Source organism: Leuciscus leuciscus, assembly GCF_965113295.1.
Source record: "Leuciscus leuciscus genome assembly, chromosome: 1".
Classification (NCBI taxonomy): Eukaryota; Metazoa; Chordata; class Actinopteri; order Cypriniformes; family Leuciscidae; genus Leuciscus; species Leuciscus leuciscus.
The window spans coordinates 37,358,698-37,378,348 of record NC_138725.1 but is presented as its reverse complement, the minus strand read 5'-3'; the positions used below and the strand labels follow the sequence as shown (position 1 = coordinate 37,378,348).

The 19,651-nt window shown below is 37.6% G+C and overlaps 2 protein-coding genes across 2 annotated transcripts in view; both read left to right on the top strand.

Moving 5' to 3' along the window:
* LOC309506746 (uncharacterized protein) overlaps nucleotides 1-19,651 on the top strand; it is a 101,963-nt gene that overhangs the window by 79,767 nt on the left and 2,545 nt on the right. The window lies entirely within an intron of this gene.
* Nucleotides 9,412-19,651, top strand: part of LOC309507629 (uncharacterized protein) — a 161,192-nt gene continuing 150,952 nt past the window's right edge. The window contains exon 1 of the mRNA XM_082181946.1: nucleotides 9,412-9,759. The gene's annotated coding sequence lies outside the window, so the exon portion shown is untranslated. The remainder of the gene's footprint in view (nucleotides 9,760-19,651) is intronic.

Genomic DNA, 19,651 nt, shown 5'->3' with positions numbered 1-19,651 from the left:
TGAGGTGTCAGACTCTGTCCTTTGAGCGTAGCCTTAAAGCTCTGCATTTGGCTTACCACCTGTTGATGACAGTCTGTAGTGTCCATACTGAGGTCAGCAGAGGCATAAAGCTCCTTTCTCCTATGTCCCAATAACACAAGAGTATCCTTGATCTTAAGAAGCCAAGCTACAGCCACCTGCAATCTCTTCCAAGATGAAAAGTAATGAATCAGGTGGCTCATAGCATTGTCTATGTCTTTAACAACAGCATTCACTGTCAAGTCCCTTTTGATCTCGGGGTCAGCGCCAGGAATCACCTGAAGGTCTACTTCTAATTTAGGCCACCCATCCTTGGACTTATAAAGGAAATCAGGTCCCATCATCCATGTCAAGTCAAGTCAAGTTTATTTGTATAGCGCTTTTCACAATACAGATTGTATCAAAGCAGCTTCACAGTATTAAATTAAAATAATACAACAAAGTTTGTTTCAAGAGGAATTTATTGATTGATAAAATTAAATTAAATATCCCCAAAATATCCCCAACTGAGCAAGCCAAAGGCAGCAGTGGCAAGGAACCGAAAAACTCCATCAAGTCACCTAATGGTGTCCTAAAACTCCATCAGGTGACCTAATGGAGAAAAAAAAAAAAAAACCTTGGGAGAACCCAGGCTCAGTCGGGGGCCAGTTCTCCTCTGGCATTTATGAGCTAGAGGCCGGATTGTAGTTTGAACTGTAGGATTATATGAATGCCTGGCTGAAGAGATGCGACTTTAATCTAGTTTTAAACTGGGAGAGCGAGTCTGAGCAACGAACAGTATCAGGAAGACTATTCCAGAGTTTTGGAGCCAAATGTGAAAATGCTCTCCCTCCTTTGGTGGTTCTGGATATCCTAGGTATGACCAAAAGCCTTGAATTTAGTGATCTTAAAGAGCGCGATGGATTATAGGGCGATAGAAGATCCGTTAAATAGACTGGAGCTAAGCCGTTTAGGGCTTTATAAGTCCATCTCCTTCTATTCAGGAGATCTTCTGCCCTCATTCCTCTTGATGCTTCATCTGCTGGGTTTTCCTTTGTCCCCACATATCTCCACTGATCAACATCAGTTGCCTCTTTGATAGTCTCGCATAGCCAGACCTTCAGACTGACGGCAGAAGGTCTGGACTCTATCGCAGCATTTCTTGGCCAAGGACCGCCCAAGAGGACGTTTGACTGACATGTAACACAACCAATCACAGTTTGTTTTGTACCGCGTCATATTTAGGGGCGTGACAATATAATGTTGATGTCCCTACAATAACAGACCGGCGTGCATCTAATAAATGATTCATTCAAGAACCTTGTGCAAGTTTACTGCATCAATGGAGCCGCGAACTTCACATACTTTTGAAAATACAGCGTTTAGTTGATCGTGGTAAGCGCTCATTGTCTCAGTTGTAAAAACAACGGCTTTCTTCTTCCACGAGGGGTTTTGGCGTCATGACATTTGTTTCCCGGCGGACCGAAAATAAACGCGACACTCGCGCCCCCCGGAAATCCGATAAAATTCAACCAATCAGATGACGACTTCGACATTCCTGAAGTGTTTCCAGTTAAGTGTACCATATGCATCAGACGTTTAGCCAACGTTCCGTGGGCGTGACGTCTGAGGCTGAGACTACCTCTTTGATGACTGCAACTCTATTGGCCACAAAGGTATAGAATCGCAGGCTTTCATTTGATATATATTTAAGGACTGTTGTGCTGTCGGTCCAGAAAACTGACTTCTCCAGCCTAAGTTGCAACTCCTTCTGTAGCATGTGGTCTACTCTAACAGTGAGGACTGCAGCTGTTAGCTCCAGACGAGGAATTGTTGTCTGCTTCAGCGGAGCAACTCTGGCCTTCCACATCATAAATGCAACATGCACTTTATTATCCCTTTCCAGTCTTAAGTAAGAGACCGCTCCATACCCAACCTCACTGGCATCGGAGAAGTGGTGAAGCTGTACAGTGACAGGGTTGCCAAAGTCCTTAGGCTTAATGCAACGATCAATCTTGAATTTTGCCACCTTGTGGAGATCTTCCAACCAGCCAGCCCATTGCTTAGCGAGAACATGGGGAATATCTTCGTCCCATCCAAGATTTCTTTTACAGAGTTCTTGCAGTAACAACTTAGCCATCATGCTGAATGGAGCAAGGAAGCCCAATGGGTCATAGAGGGAGCTAACCACTGAAAGAATTCCTCTTCTCGTCTGTGGTTGCTCTTGTGCTGAGGCTTTAAATCCAAATTGGTCAGTCTCAACGTACCACTGTAGTCCTAATGTACGTTCAACAGGAAGTTGATCTGTATCCAAATCCAGCTCCATCATGTCTTTTGCTCTGTGGCCTTCGCTGACAGAGCGCAACACTGCACGACTATTGCTGACCCACTTTGACAGAGTGAATCCTCCTTTCTGACAAAGTGCAGTTAAATCCTGGATCATTTTCCTAGCTTCCTCTTCTGAGGCCATTGAACGGAGGCAATCATCGACATTTTTTTTTTTTTTTTTTCACTGTACTCACAACCTCTGGAGGGAAGTGTTCTGCGTTGTCATCTGCAGTTCTCCTCAAAGCATAATTGGCACAGCTTGGCGATGATGCAGCTCAAAATAGATGTACCTTCATGCGGTATTCCTGCGAAGCCTGTGCAGTGTCATCACCTGGCCACCAGAGGAAGCGGAGAAAGTTAACGTGCTTATTTGAGACATGAACCTGGTGAAACATAGATCGGATATCAGCCACTATTGCAATAGGCTCCTGCCTAAATCGGACTAAAACTCCAATGAGGCTGTTGGTGAGATCGGGGCCTTGCAAAAGCTGACTATTGAGCGATGTTCCTTTGTAGGAGGCTGCACAGTCAAAAAACAACTCTTAGCTTGCCCTTCTGAGAATGATACACCCCGTGGTGAGGGATATACCACACTTTCCCATTGCTCTGTGTCAGCTGGTCAAGAGGAACTGGCTCAGCATGTCGCTGTGTTATTATTTCATTTAGGAACATGGTGTATTCCTCCTTAAAAACGCTGTTCCTGTCAAACTTTCTTTTCAGGCTACATAAACGCTGCTCTGCTATATAACGATTATCTGGCAGGGTTACATTTTCCTTTCTGAATGGCAAGTCTATGCAGTAATGACCTCCAATTAGTTTTGCTGTGCTACTGACAATATCCATGAACTTAATATCTTCTCTGGACATTTCAATCTGCTCTTCTGATGATTTCTCGTTAAAGTCATGTTGATACTGCTTAACAAACATTTCTTGCAGGTGTTCAACAGAGATGCGATTTGCTGTTACAGCAGAATAGCCACTCTTACCTCTACAGCTTCCACCATGAAGAGGACCATTAATGACCCAGCCAACCCTGGTTCTGACAGCGTATGGGCCCTCATCTATGCTATTTATTACTTCCCACGGCTCCAAAACCTTAGGGGCGTCAGTTCCAATAAGCAGATCAACATTTGCATGAATGTCATGGAGTATTACATCCTTCAAATACGGCCATGGATCAATATCTGCTTGTCGTGGAATATTAAGTGTAGACACAGGTATTGTTCTTTGAGTCAAAACATCAGGAAGCTCTATGAAATCTTCAGCACCCATGCCAGACACTTCAAGACCTGACAAAACATGAGCATTCACAACCTTTCGTTGGCCCATTGTTCTCAACAAAATGCTTGTCTTCTTACCTCGCAAATTTAGCCTTTTCGCCATGGTTTCTGTACAGAATGTGCCGGAACTGCCAGGATCCAGGAAAGCATATGTCTGCATGGTCTTATTAGTCAGTTTGCTTCTGACCTTTACTGCAACAATAGAGAAGGTAGAATCATCTTCCACACCGGCCCCAATATGGCCACACGTCTGAAAGGTTACGGTTGAATCACTTCGAAGGCTCACAGGATGTTTGGCTTGTTCTACAGATGTGCCTTTATCCTGTCTTTCTATATGAAGGACCCTGGGGTGTTTCTGATGACATACATGGCAATCCAATCGACTACTACAGTTCTTGCTTGTGTGGCCTACCTTCAGGCAACCAAAACAAATACCCTTGTCCTTAATGAAGTTGATCTTGTCCCGTTACGTCTTGGCTTTAAACTGTGAGCACTGACCTAGTGTGTGGTTTCTCTGCAGGCAGAAAAGACAGCAATGAGTGGAGGGGGTGTTATGTCCTGCAGGTCGTGCCATAGCTTCTTCCCTCACAGGAGTGACATTCGTAACGTAGCTGCTTCCCTTCCTTCTTTGTCGTAGCTGGCTGCTACAGGAGGCCTTGACGTTAGGATGTTGAGGATCTTGAATGTTTCCAAAAACTGGATCTAAAGCAATTTTCACTTGTCTCTCAATAAAATTTACAAGATCAATGAATGTAGCTCTCTGTCCACTTCTTTCTTGCAGATCACATGCAATATTCCACCATTTTTCTCTTAGTTTGTAAGGAAGTTTTAAAATGATACTCCGCATGTTAGATGGTAAGTCCAGTTCCCTCATATACATTACTTGTTCTGTTAGGTTTGAACATCCTCTGAGAAACAGAGAGAATGATTGTAATGATTGTGTCCAGTGTCCACAATGATTGTGTCCAGTTAAATATTTTTTTCCATGTAAGCAGATGCAATTTTATGTTTATCTCCAAAGTGCTGAGCAAGAAGACTCTTGGCTCTGTGATAGCCTTGATCTGGAGGTAGATGTTGACAACTATGCACAAGATCCTTTGGCTGCCCCCTAGTGTACTGTTCAAGGAAGTGCAAACAGTCGCTGGGATTATTTGTTTTCTTCTCCACTACATTTTCAAAGGCTCTAATGAAGGATTTATATTGAAGAGGGTCTCCATCAAAAATTTGCAGATTTCTTGGAGGAAGAACAGAGGATATATTTTGCTGAACCAACAGTGCAGTGATTTCGTTTTGTTTTTGCATAATGCCCACCATGTAATTTTGGTTGTTACTGCTTTGAGTTTGAGAGTTTAATATATGTCCCATTTGACGTCCATTTGCAGTCTGTACTTCTTGATATGGAGCTTCTGGCCCAAACGGCCTTCCATACATTTGCTCAGCAAATCCTTGTCTTGGCCTAACAACTGATACAGGATCAGGTACAGCAAGAACATCATTTTCATGTGGGACAAAGGCTTTGGCAAAAGGATCTAAACCGATGGATCTTTGAGATTTGCTCCTCTCCAAATAAGAGTTCATTCCATCAGATCGTCTTGAACCACGCTGTGATGAGTTCATTTCTAAAACCTGAAGCCTTGCAGTTGTAGCTGCCAAATCTGTTTCAAGCGCCAATTGCTCTTTTTCTCTATGAAGCTTTTCCTCCTGCGCTTCTATATGATGTTTCCTTTTTAAAGCTTCGGAGCGTTTAAGAAGAGCTGCTCTCTCGGCCTCCGCATTAATGCACGCCGCGGATGTAGCAGAAGTCTTTGATGTACCGGTGTCGCGTGATTTTACAGAACTTGCTCTTACACTTAAGACGTTAGAAATACTGTCTTCAGGTTGTATTCCATCATCAACGCATACGCAACGATAGGTTCTTTTGGCTGTGAGTATGGATAACCAGCTTTGCATGACATGATTTCATCTTCTCCTCCTAGTTTTAGTGGTGAGTATTTTATCTTCTGGTAAAGGCAATTCCATAAATGTTTCATGTATATCGGGTGCTTCTTCATAACACTTAATGAACAAAGCGAGCTGAGTGTTCACTGCGTCGGCATTTTCATTTAATTCCATTAGGGCACGGATTTTATCCATAAGCCTTTTAGCCTGGTTAGTTTTTGCAGTGCGTTTTTCTTGACAAGTTTGTATGTAAAAGCACATTCTTTTAGAAGTCAATTTGATTGACTGCTTTGATTCTGGCCTCTCCACATCTGTCATTTTGTTGCAAACTTATAGCCTAATTGTTGATAATATCAGTGAATGTTCACAATTGGGCAAAAGGTTAGCAAAAGATGGCAACGTTTACTGAAACAACCTTGTTTTAACAAATCCTCTTCATCCACACAAGCGCACACTGCACTGGCTTTACTTTTTTATGAATGTAGGCCACCCGGTGTGTTGATAATTCAACAAAGCGCACAGCCAATTAAAGCAGTCCAAGTTTTAAATTCATGTAACTTTTCATGAAACCGTTTTCCTAAACGGCATTTCTAGCAGTACGGAGATTTCTTAGCTCGGGCCAGGCCTTTGTCTCATGCCAGCAGATAATCCATGAATAGTGAATAAAACAAAAAACAACCCGATTTTCCATCGGGTATCCCAATAATATCCAAAGCGAATTCCAAGGAAAGTTCGTCTTCTTTCTTTAATCAATGGGCGGGTTTTTTACTTGATGTAGTGGCCGTTTGTCAACAAACAAAATAAAATTAAACTTAAATCAAACTTTCAAACGACAACTTCTAGCACCCTGGGCAGGTGATGTACGCAGGCAAGAAATCAATCAATTTCCAAGCTGGATAATGGAATCTAACACTAATTTGAACCTTTGGGCAAAGACCTAAGCAAATATTTTATAGTCATTATTCAACAAACTAATGGATCTCCAATTATCAATAAGCAACACATCTTTCTTAGGAATCAAACAAATTGTACCTTGCGTCATAGTTGTAGGAAGTTGTGAGCACTTTAAGCTTTCAGAATATACTTCAAAAAGAAATGGGGCAAGAATCTGAGAAAACTGCTTCTAGAAGTCAGTAGTAATTCCTCATTACTGGGTGATTTATTACATTTTAAACATTCAATAGCTTGCTTAATTTCCGTAATAGTTCTTGGTATATCACATAACTTTTGGTCCTCTTCAGTAATTGTTTTTACATTCTTAAAATGTTTACAAAAAGATGTCATATAATGCTCACTGAATTCAGAAGTGTATCAATTAGAGTAACACTTTTACAAAAGCTAGAAATTATACCAAAATGATCTGTAATAGATCCCTTTTTCCCCTTTTTGTCAATGTAGTGGCCGTTTGTCAACAAACAAAATAAAATTAAACTTAAATCAAACTTTCAAACGACAACTAGCACCCTGGGCAGGTGATGTACGCAGGCAAGAAATCAATCAATTTCCAAGCTGGATTCAAGGTTTGTGGCTGGTTTATTTGTTCCAACGGAGCAAACAATACAGCATCTCTCGCGCTGGTAAAAAAACCATATGCCCATCACCCAGGTGCATACAGCCCACTTCCTACGTCCTACCTATATTTACCATAGACAGTATATAAACTGGACACAGCGACCCCATTGGATTCAACGGAGACAAGTGAAGTCAATTAGAAGCCCTAACTTCCTGATGGTCGAGTGTACTGCGCAGACTCAAACTGAGCTTGACGACGTAGATGTGACGTGAGCAACCCATCTGTCTTCTAGTAGCTGTGCCAAGAGAAATATGAATCATTCCCTTCTGAATCTTGCAGAGACGGAGAGTGTGAGTAGGAGCTGTCCATCAGCTAGGAGCAGGAGAAACTTTTGCTAAGCATTCTGATTAATTACTTTGCCATTTTGCCTCCACGTCCCCCCGATTGCGCGCGAGCTTCTCCTCCTGTCCATACGGTAATCTCTCTACTGTGCGACAGAGAGTCGCGTGGTTATGACACAATCGTTAGCCTATTTTTACAAAAACTGCTTCTACGGGGCCATAATGTAAGATACAAGGTAATGAAGCCTTTTATACATTGTCGTGTTTCTTTAGAAATAAATAATGGACAAATGGAGTCTTTAAACGCCTCAGATGTAAAGTTGTTCGCTGTCAAAGTGACGCCAAAATGAATGGGAGTCAATGGGATGCTAACAGCAGGTGATGGTCCGCTAGCCAATGGCGGCGCCCGGGGAAACTTCAAAATAATATGAAAGGCTGCCCCCCTGATATTTACCTTTACCTGTGCCCACTAGTGCCCTCAGGTGTCTAAATTAAACATTGCAGTTATTAAACTAACCAAAAATAAAGACTAAACATATAAATAAAAACAATTAACTAAACAAACAAACAAAAGAATATTCCCAAAATATATATTACTAATGTGAGAAATATCATAATAGTAAACAAATTAATTAACAAAATTACCACTACTGAAAGCAAACTAATGTGGCTCCAACAGTCAAGTTTAAAAAAATAAATAAATAAGCACACATCTTCTCTCCATACTCTAACCAGTTCTGCCTTGATCGAATAAAGGCTCCTTGTGCTTGCATTCTGTACATATTATCAAGCTCATTTTGCAGATCTGTTAGACGCAGTCTATGTCCTTCTAACAAGTCCACAGTGGGAATGTTAGAAATGGATACATAGTGAAAATTTCACTAACATCTTTCTCTTCCATAAGACGTGATTTAACTAATGTGCTACTAAACTTGCTAAATTGACACTGTTCTCTCCTGCTCTTCCCCATTGACTTTTCCCCCCCACACACGTCTGTTGGTGTTTGTTTCCGTTAACACGGATATGATGTCATTGACATGTGACGCGATGACGCAGGCCGTTTCACTGGTTAAAACAAAATGAAGGGTCTTGCAATTTCCGTAAAAAAAATTAATGTGATAATTCAAAATATTGTGCATAATTTATTAAGAAAATTGTGGTTCAGTGTTGTTTCGAAAATACTGAGAACATAATAAAATCAAGAGATACATTTTCATATATTTTTTTAAGAAAACATGCACAATTTTGAGGCTTGAATTGAGGAACCGATAAAGCTGATAGAATTAATGAAAAAAAGCTAATTTTAAGAGAATTTGCTTAATTATGCGGTTTTATTTAGTCACACCATTGTTAGTTCCCAGCATGCTTTGCACATGGCTGGAAATGGAGAGTAAATATTTAATTAAGTGATATTTTATGTGTTTTTGAGTAAAGGGAAACATCTGTTTAATGTTCAGTTATGTTTGACATTTGTTATGTCAAGATCACAAGAAAATTGAGGTGAGATCACGAGAAAACGAGAAAGGAAAAATAATTCTAATCCACGGCCTCTTCCGTTCTGTTGTTCGTGTTCTCACTTTATTCTCAAAACATCTCATCAAATATCAAACTTTCTGGAATCATTAGTGTCTGTTATTGGCAGCAATGCCACTAAAATAAACATAACAACTAAACAACTTCCTCTAGTGTAGCCAGTGTAAAGTTACCCATGGTGCATCTGGATCACACTTCTGCTCTGCTAGTTTGATGAACACAAATGCACAGGAAGAAAGAGAAAACTGAAAATGTTCTTGTTTAGTTTATTGAAACTATCTTTTTTTGAATAATCATGTGTTCAATCGAAACTAATTGACTGATAATTAAAAGAAAAGTGTGCATTATGTAGAAATACAGTAACTTTATCTTGTCTCTCGATACTGTATCTTCATGTGCAAAACACCATTCACTTTTATTTTGCTTTAACAGAATTTCACATTATGAACTATTTTCTTTTTTTTCTTTTTCTTTCATTTTACAGTGGAAGTTTCCTCTGCTCCTTTGGTTGTTCCTCCTGGATCTTCAGTGGTTTTGCGCTGTTATAGTGTTAAACCTTTACCAGTGGAGGATCTGAAGGTGAAGTGGAGAAGAAAAGACACTAAGGCTCTGGTTCATCTGTATCAAGATGGCGAGAGTCGAGCAGAGAAACAGCATCAGGATTATCATGATAGAGCTCATTTCTTTACTGATCAGATTCAACATGGAAACTTCTCCCTCCGTCTGGACAATCTGAGAGCTGAAGATGAGGGAGAATACACATGTACAGTTTACAGCAAACAGAGCTATGAGTTTTCAACTAAAAATAAAGTGGAACCAAGACTACTCGGTAAGTGAACATGGAAGTCATGGCCAAATGTATTGGCAGAGACATACATTTTGTGTTTTGCAAAGTTTGTGGCTTCAGTTTTTATGGTTTTGATACACAATGTTTCTAGATTATTGCTCAGAGTGAACAGATGCATTATAAATAATTGCAAAAAGCATCACTGGTCAATACTTAATCTCAAAAACCCAAATTTACTTTTTTTTGACCCTGGGACTAAATTACCAGCATAATTTCACTAATCGTGAACGCGCGTATCAGGAAAACTTAAGGCTAACGTAAAGAGCTAGAGATTGCATTATGTCAATGAATGTCCTCACAAAGATAGATGTACAGTAAAACGGCAGTGTAAAAATTGCAGTGTTAAAAGTTATTAACTCCCAAAGAGTTAAATTAACAATCTACATTGTTAAAAAGTACTCCTCTTCAGTGTAGTTACAGGGTGTCATTTTATTTTTACACCGAAAGTGCAAAAGAACGCGCCGAATTGTATTGACTCCGCCCCTCGATGACTGCTGCCTCACAAGACGACGACGCCATTTTATCTTCACCGACCGAGACGGTAGGTTGAATTGCTTTTCTCTTTCTAAGCTTAAATTGTAAGTATATTTGTTACATTTTTTTGTAAAATATGGGGGTGAACACATTTAGAAATGATTAACTGCGCGTTTTTGTCAGGATTAACCCTCTGAGGTCTGAGCTGTTTTCTGGGCCCTGGAGGTGATCTGACATGCTCTGACATTTGTTTTTTTTTCAGTTATTTATAAACATGTTAATGGCAAAAGTGTAAATTCACTCTATATAACACAAACAGGGCTAGCATAATATCTGATCAACATGCTTGTAAATCTTTGTATTTTTAAGAGAATAATGTTTATGCGTGGTTATATAAAAAAAAAAAAAAGAAAGTTGCTGAAATAAGGCCACAAAACACATTCTAAATATGTGCCCACAAGCCTCTTGACTAATGTATGTTGTCTTTCTAGTTCTGGCTTCAAAATGATGTGAAATTCATCCTGCCTGATCGTTCTCTTAAAACAATACATTGATTTAAACATTGTAAAACAGTTTTTTTTGTCAGAAGAGGTTTATGCGTGGGAGGGGTAATCGCTCATCAATATTAATGAGATTCAGACCAGGGGTGTGACAGACACTCCCCCAATGACTAATGGGCCATCAAGAGAGGCAGCCTGAACAAAGTAGAGGAGATTCAAAGGTTTTGTTTTCCACTGTTTTATTGTAATTCCTCTATGAGGAGGAACTAAATGTTTTAAATTTGCAGGTATCTCACAGTAAATGCTTATGCCCCGTTGATGCGGGCTCTAAGCAAAATAAAGCAAAATAATGCAAAATGAGCAAAATAAACTAAAATAAAGGCAGATAGAATATAGTTACATGTCTTTGTGCCATTCTTGAAAACAGTTCTGTTGGGCATTAGCATGCTGATAAGATAACACAAAGAAAAAAATGTAACATTATCAACCAACCTCTAAAAATAAATAAATTCATACAGGCTCATATTGTAATAAGTATATAAACAAAATTGCACAAACATTGGTAAATATGTACTTACTCTTTCTGACGTTCGACTGTGTTGCTGCGTGCCCTCCGAGTTGCAGATGAAGGAGATGCAGCTACATTCCTGTTTTAAAAAAAGTTGAAAACTATTATAACATAAATATTTCAAAGTATATTACCATTAGTCTATATGAATAACTGATGCAAATAATTGTAGACACGTGCTGTAGGCATATATTGTGTGTCAATAGGCCATTACGGAGATAGCACAACGCAAACATTAACACATTTGCAATTCATCAGCTGGGCATATTTACACATTTCAGCACATACACACATTTGCAATAGATATTTGCAAGCACTCTTCATTTAAATATAAATTACTCTGAATGGAAAGTATGGAAATGGTCCAACCAGTAAAATCTGTAGCCTACGTTTATTTAAAATAGCTTGTCAACTAATTTCTCTGTACTGTAGGCTAATTGGCCTACGTGTTGTAGCCTAGTCATTAAAATTAAATAAAACAATTTAGTTCATATTTAGGTTTAAATCAAATCTTTTTTTTTTTTTTTCATTTATGTTGATTATATGAAAAGTGAAAAGCATGAGTAAGATCATGCGCAATCGCGAGACAAATGGTGTGGGCAGAGAAGATTTTGACCATTTCATTAAGTTTATTTTTTGTATAAAGCCTTTCTTTAAAGTGAATTTCGTTTTGTATTAATTGTATCTTAATTGTAATAGTTGTTTCATCAACCAAATGCTTGTATTTAAAACATAAGAATTAAAAATAGCAGGAACTGGAGGCCTCATAAATGAACCCAAACTCATAAGCTTTGCCTAAAATACCAGAGAAATATATAGAAAGCTCGAAATGTGTTATTTTAAACAAAACTATTAAAAACGAAAGAAAACAGACTGCATGAAGCCTCTCTCCTACTTTATAAAGCATAGCCTAGACCATTTAAATATAATTAGAAATTTAAAGCTTTCTTTAGACGCATGTTTCATGGTTGTGTGATAAGTATTCGCTGAGTTTTCCAGACTTGTTCCAGAAAGATTTTTGTGGAGACAGAGTGAGCTGAAAGCGCACCCTGTTTATTTTATTTATTTAAAAATAAAAACAAGGTTTTGATGTTAATGTGAGTGTACACAAAAAAAAGAAGACCCTCTATAGTTTATAATCATGTATTTATTTTATTTATATGACCATAAATTACGGATTTTTTTAAGTTTATGTTGCTGCTATGTGAAAAAAATCCAGCAAAACGCGTGGGCGCGTTTCTCGACCTCAGAGGGTTAAGGAAGCTCGTCAAGTTCATGAGATGCAGAGGAGAGATGTAACGTTATAGAAGAATGTGAAAGTTTCTCATGCCGGTTTGATTTCCTGGGTGAATGTGATTTTGCGTTTAAAAAAAATTTGTTGGAATGTGCTTACAATTTGTTATGTTTAGCTTCTTTCATTTTGGTTTGTTGACAGCCTTCATGAAAGTAACGTTAAGCATTCCCGCCTCCAGTCGCGCCGAGGCCTGGGTTTACGACGAGCTTGGCACTGAAGTTGATTAGGAGGTCTGAAGCAGCACCATATGGGCTATTTTTCTGCGCAGATAAGAGAATTCTTCAAATGGTAATTCTATATTTGTTTTGTGTGTATAAAAGTGGTTGTGTTATACATGAACGCGTTAACAATTCCGTTTTTGTGACGCATGCGCATAATTAACAGCTTGTTTAAGTGTCTTGTAGCCATACACTGTAAAAAATATGGACAAAGCGTCTATGACGTCACCCATAGACTTTCTGAAGAATTGTTTTGAGGCCGTTTATGGGGGGTATGGGCGGCGCCATCTTGGAAAATCTTGGGAAATCCTAACCTTCTGGCCAATCCATATATGGGTAAAAGGGCGGGCTTTGTGTGAGACTGAGCCGGATGAGTCCGGGCCAGAGCCATAGAGAGAATTTCTCTCTATCGCTCTGGTCCGGGCTAACGTGAGCTGTTTTTGTGTTATTATGTGGTAGCTTTATGTAGAATGCTAAATCCCGCTGCTATAATCTCAAGTTGCGTCAATAGCAGAGGAGAAAGACCGCGAAATTGAAAAATACTAATGTTATTGTGTCACGAAATGTAGTTTTAAGAGTTTTTCAGTCGAGAATGTAGTTGTTTTAATCTCAAATATGTTGTTTGTTTATACAGATAGCGCCTATTTAAAATTTTGATCTGACGTTTTCAGAGTTGTGAGATCCAAGGGATCACCGGGCGCTCAGCGCTATGTATCCCGCCTGGAACAGCCTTACCTCGGCTAGTGTTTCTGATGTTTGCCGCTGGTTGATGTCTCTAACTTAGTCTAGTGGAGTGGTTAAACATGGGATATAATTCGTCTTGTGTAGGCAATCTTTGATCTCATTAATCTATAATTTTTTCCCCTGGCAAATCATTTTATGGCTTCTTATACCTTTTAGGCTACTTATACTTTCATAATGGCTGTCTAAGCTAACTAAAAAACACACTAACAACGAGAAATGTTTAATTTCACAAACTATAGCTTCGGTTAAATACTAGTATATGAAACGTATAAGTTAAAATACATGCTAACTGTTGCAGTGCCACTGCCCACAAACATTGATGCTAAATAGTGCTCACTAATTACGTGAAATAGTAGTGGAATGTCACTTACCGGAAAAACTGGAGCAAAGTCCTCCTACAGTGTCGGTTAGTGCAGTTTATAGCAGAGCAACCCATTTTATGTATGACATTTCAATAAAAATGTTCAGAAAGGATACAGAGGTGGTATGATGTGTTGTGTCAGATCATGGCCGAGACGTCAAATTTCAGGAATTCCACTCGGCGCAGCCTATGCTCAGCTGTCAATCAAGCTGTCAATCAAAGTTAACCACGCCCTTATTTGTCATACATTTATATCTAAATACGATCTAAACTAACGAGTTAGAAAAAAATTCACCCCCCTCACAGTTGTCAGGCACTCGGAACCTATCGAAAAATACAATAAAAGTCCATGGGACCAACCTGTAAAAACATGAATTTATGCTGTGAAAACGGACATTTAAACATGGGGTCTATGGACATTTGCTCCCTTTTGGGACCTGCCCCTAGCGGATTTTAGATGTATTGCAGTTTTTCGCACTTCCAGGTAGGCTTCATTTTTCAGATTAGAATGTTGCCCCTTGCTTGTAGCGCGCAGTGCAAACTACAAATGCAGTCTTTTTGTAGACAGGTGGGGAAGCGTTTAAAAACTTTTTATTTGCCCTTTGTTTAAGTGTGAATACATAGTCTCTATTTTGCTTCTTCTTAGCACTGAATATCATGTCGTCATATCTGCGTCGATTCAAGACAAACTTACTAACGTTACCATCAAGTTTTTTTTTTATGACTGTTAAATTCAAACATTGTGAAAGTGAGTTAAAGCTAATCTGTAAATTCGTCTGTCTTCCAATTCAGTTTACAGGTATTTGCGTAAGCACTGGCAGAGCAAACAGGTACTTTAGCTTGAAATCAGTCTTTATCAATTCATACTGCATGTTATTTTGGGATAAATTATGTCCTAACTAATTATCTGTGTGTATTTTATTAAGATGAATCTGTATTTTCTGTTCACATTATAAATATCATTAATAAATTATGGGTAAAATAAATTCTAAACATTTCTCAAAATCTAATGTAGTACACCAAGTTCAATTTAAGATGCCTTATTACTCAATTTACTCAATTAAATTATATAAATGTTTTAAATAAAAATATTTAATAATCAGATTAAATGCATATTTAAACTGTTTCAGGCCTCCATGTGAACATTGCTCAAGGTTTTGTGGCTATTAACTTTAATATGTGAATATTCAAGTGGGGATGTGTATACAGTATATGAATATAAATAATTTGACAATTTGACACCCATATGCTTTATAGAAAGCTCTCAGCATAATAAAAATGAAGGGTAAATCACAATTATTTTACCATATTTACAGCCCTAATTTAAATTGTATTGCATTACTGAATTTTGGAAATATTAGCCTCAACTGACATATTTTTTTCAAATCCTTTTTCAATAGATTTGGCCTAGACTAGTCAAGTGAAGAAAGCTCCTCTCATGAGATTGCAACAGAAAGCAACCAACAGACATGAAGACGAAAGCAACAGAATGCTGAAGATGAATCCAGAATTGTGAGTGTCATTATATTTTATTCTTTGTGCAGTACAAATTTTATTACATGACGAATGAACATGAAAAATTAAACCTAACTGGGCAATCACACAATGCCTTTGTTAAGACATGGAATTTACATGTGTCTTGGGTGATTGATGTGTCTTGATTGTCATAATTCATGATGACACACACTGTTAACCCTTGCTGTAAAAAAAGCCGTAATTCAGACAGTATCATACCATTTTCCATTAAAACAGTAATATACCCTAGAAAACAAAAATAGCCTACAGGAATATACTGTAAATGAACAGTGCTCCAAATCGACACTCAGAGGCTGTTTTCCCAATCACACCCTATACCCTCATTCACTATTCCCTACATTAGTTCACTAATATAGTCCACTTGACAGAGTGAATGAAAAGAAGAGAGTGAATTGAGAAACTGATGAACACCGATAAGCTGATAAGCAGAATCACTGAAGGACAGAGAAACAAGAACAGGAAAAAAGAGAAACACAAGAACTACAACTGACTTCCAGTAACACTGAGTGTGAAACCAGTTTACAAACCAGTTTATGATTATTTCTTTCATACATGTACAAAAGTTATTGTTGAGAATTAACAGAGATTTAGTTAATAATAAAATTTGTTGTCACCATAATGGAGATCAGTATTTGCTTTAGTTGGTCTCTTGTCCCTGGACTTCTTACCTTTCATTTCTCTCTGACTGCTGTAACAGTGAGTTTATAAAACACATTTGATATGGCAAGAAAAAGTCAAGAGATAGTTGATCAGGTGTTTTTGTTCTTTTGTGATGATATCACAATCATCTTGGACTATCTGATTTTCAGAATTTTCCTGTATATATTAATTGAAATTATGGGTATGTCATTTTTAGCATAAATCTGTGTATCTACAAAATGAAATCAATATTTCTATAATCAGGTCTTCTGAAAAATAACAATCATATAGTTCATTCAATTTTATTTTACTCCTAATTGGTTCAGACACACAGATATCCACAATCAGCATATGAATCTCAACAATGGTGAAAAGTGTCATGTCGCAATGCATGCTGGGATCCAGGATAATATAAAACTCCCAGCATGCACTGCTGCATGAATAATAATAAAAAAAAAGAAATATTGCCACCATTGTTGAGATTAATGTGCTAAATTGTGATATCTCTGTGTTTCTAAAATATAGTGTAGCTCTGTTTTTTTTTGGTTTATACATGATGTGTTAAAAAAATGAGTCATAGTAATTAATTGCTGTAGTTTCACAGTAGTGCTAATGTAACACTTTTGATCGAGGATAAAACTCTGAATGAATAAGAATTAATTCCTTAGTGAATGAACAGGCAATATGATGATTTTGTCATCATAAGCATTACAACCACAATCATTCATAAACTGTGTGCGCACAAGTGTGACTTGCAAAAACACAGCTCAAGCAGCAAAAGAAAAATGAATGTTTTAGCATCAGCAAAACAACTAAAGCAAGCACTGATCTCTATAATGGTAACTTCAAACAAACATTTTTAATAACAATTTCTGTATGACAGAAACAAAGTCATACTGGTTAATAATAAGTGTAATAATGTGTAATGGCTGGAAGTCAGTCGTAGTTATTGTGTTTCTCTATTTTCTGTTCTTGTGTTTCTCTTTTCTTCAATGATTCTGCTTATTAACAGCAGGCGTTATTCACTAATGCTCAACAATCACTTACATATTCTCTTAATTATCTCACTGCAACACTGTCTCAGTGTTACTTTTTACTCTTTGTAGTGTGGATTTCCCTGTGGTGTTGAAAGGGTTAACAGTGTAAGATAAAAAGACACACCCACAAAATGTATTTTAACAGTAATAAACTGTAAGTTATGAAACAGGTTTATACTGGCAACACTGTTGCCAGTAGTTTACTGTAAAATTTCGTTTTTTGGGTCACCATTGTGCAGAAGTGTAGAGCCTGTGCTTCAGTCCAGGAGAAGATCTACAAATATTGATGAAATGCTGCATGTTGCTTTATTTAACAGGCGGTGACTGTGTAGTTGCTGGTCCAGTGGAAATCTCTTTATTTACAAAAGTTTTGTTGTGGTTTCAAATGAAATAAGTTCACAGTAATACTTTGCTCACGTTATTAATGCATTATACATTTTAGTTTAATACATGTAAATGACAGTTGGTCAATTTAAGGTTTCTGCAAGTGAAATTAGTTAACTCGAGTTTTAGTGCATTTTACAGTAACATACTGTAGATTACAGTAAAGAACTGCACAATTAACAGTAAATTACTGGCAACAGTGTTGCCAGTATTTTACTGTAAAAAAAACCGGTAAGGTCTAACAGTGCATCTATCACTATCACTTTACAAGTGTAAAATTGTTGTCATTTCTCACCCTCATGTCATGAAAAGACTTTCGTTTATCTGCGAAACTCAAATGAATATATTTTAAATCTGAGAGATTTCTGTCCCTCCATTGACCGTCCACGCAATTACCATTTTGACTCTTCAAAAACTAAAACTAACCCATATGAAATGAGCGGTTTAGTCCAAATTTTCGGAAGAGACTTGATCGCTTTGTGATGAGATTGAATTTAGACTTTTATTCACATATACAGTAAACATTAATCAACAAACATAAACAGAAGAAAAAGAAAATGTGGACTAAACTTCTTGGTTCATATGGATTAATTTTAAGATTAACTTTTTGAAGCATCAGTATGGGATCAAATTCCCGCCAAATATATAGCGGTCACGTATAAAAAAATAATAAGCGTGAATCAAAAATTTAAAAACACATGTAAAAATATATTGCACAAACTGAAAAAAAAGAATGCAAAATGATCAGAATAGCAAACAACGTGGTCACGGATCAAAATATAATAAGCGTGAATCAAGAAATAACAAGCATGAATAAAAACTTTAAACACATTAAAAGTTATTTTGCAGAAAACTTAAACTTATGGTCATGCTTTCTTAAAAAGTATGTTTTCCTTGGTTTTATTACTGTGTACTTTGTGCTTTCTTGCATTTTCTGCTCATATTTTACTGTTTTGTACGCTTGTGCTGTTTTTCTCTTCGCTCTTCTTTCTATGTTCTGCGCTTGCTTTCCCAAATGTTGCAGTTCGAGTTTCATGTAAATTAGGGCGGGCTTAAGCATCACCATTGGTCCACTAGTTCTAGATTGACAGCTACTCCTCTAGCCAATCAATCGAAGAGGGGAGTTGACGTCACACCAATGCGACTCGTGGCTACTGATGCTGTTTATGTTTGTACAATTTCTTCAATTCCATTATAATATACTAAAATGTTATTTTTCTAATATTTTTATATACTGTTCGATTTCTTATTTGTGCTTTGTTATGTGCATTTATTAAATTAATTATTTTCGCTTGGCATACCAGCGTGATTACGTCACCGCACACTTCAGTGCCTTCATTCCGAGTAAATATAACAACAAAGAAGCACTGCTGCGCTCTCTTTTATTTCATTTTTCTTTAATCATTACTCTTTTTCAGGAGTGCTGCACTTACTTATACAGGGGAAGACGGCAGTTCAATTTAACTTTACAAAGACTTTCAAGCAGTAAAGCTATCTGAACTCTGGACATAAATAATTAAATTAATCTTTTTTGAGATACATGAGAATGTTAATGTGCACACTGGTAATTGGTGTTAAACAATATTACTTGGCTCATGATGTCAATATGCTAAGGCTGCTGTAAGTAAAACATCCTGCAGTTATGAAACGCTACAATTCGTTGCAAAATTTGACAAGATTATTGAAAATGATTGTGTTACAGAGAAGATATACAGAAACCAGTTGAATTTAATACAGTGATTTATTACAAACTTATTGTGTTTACTTACATAGCTACATAATTGCATATTACTTTAGGATTAATGTTTTAAATATGGCTTAAAGTTTGAATACAGCAACATCTCCATCAGCGATAGGTAACGTTGTTTCTAGAGTGCCGCTGTCCTGCAGAGTTTAGCGTCAACTCCGATTAAAAACCTCACCTGTCTTAAATATCCTAAAGTAGGCCGCTGTACGTGAGCTGTATCGTTCAGTTTCGTTCCGACAAACGGGGCACAAATTTTTTCTTTTGCTCAATATGTTCAACGTTAATAAAAGGTATCCAAGCAAAAAGTTCTCCACGCATTATCCTGCAGTTAATGAGAAATTGTAATTTATTGGCGCACTATATTGACTGCGT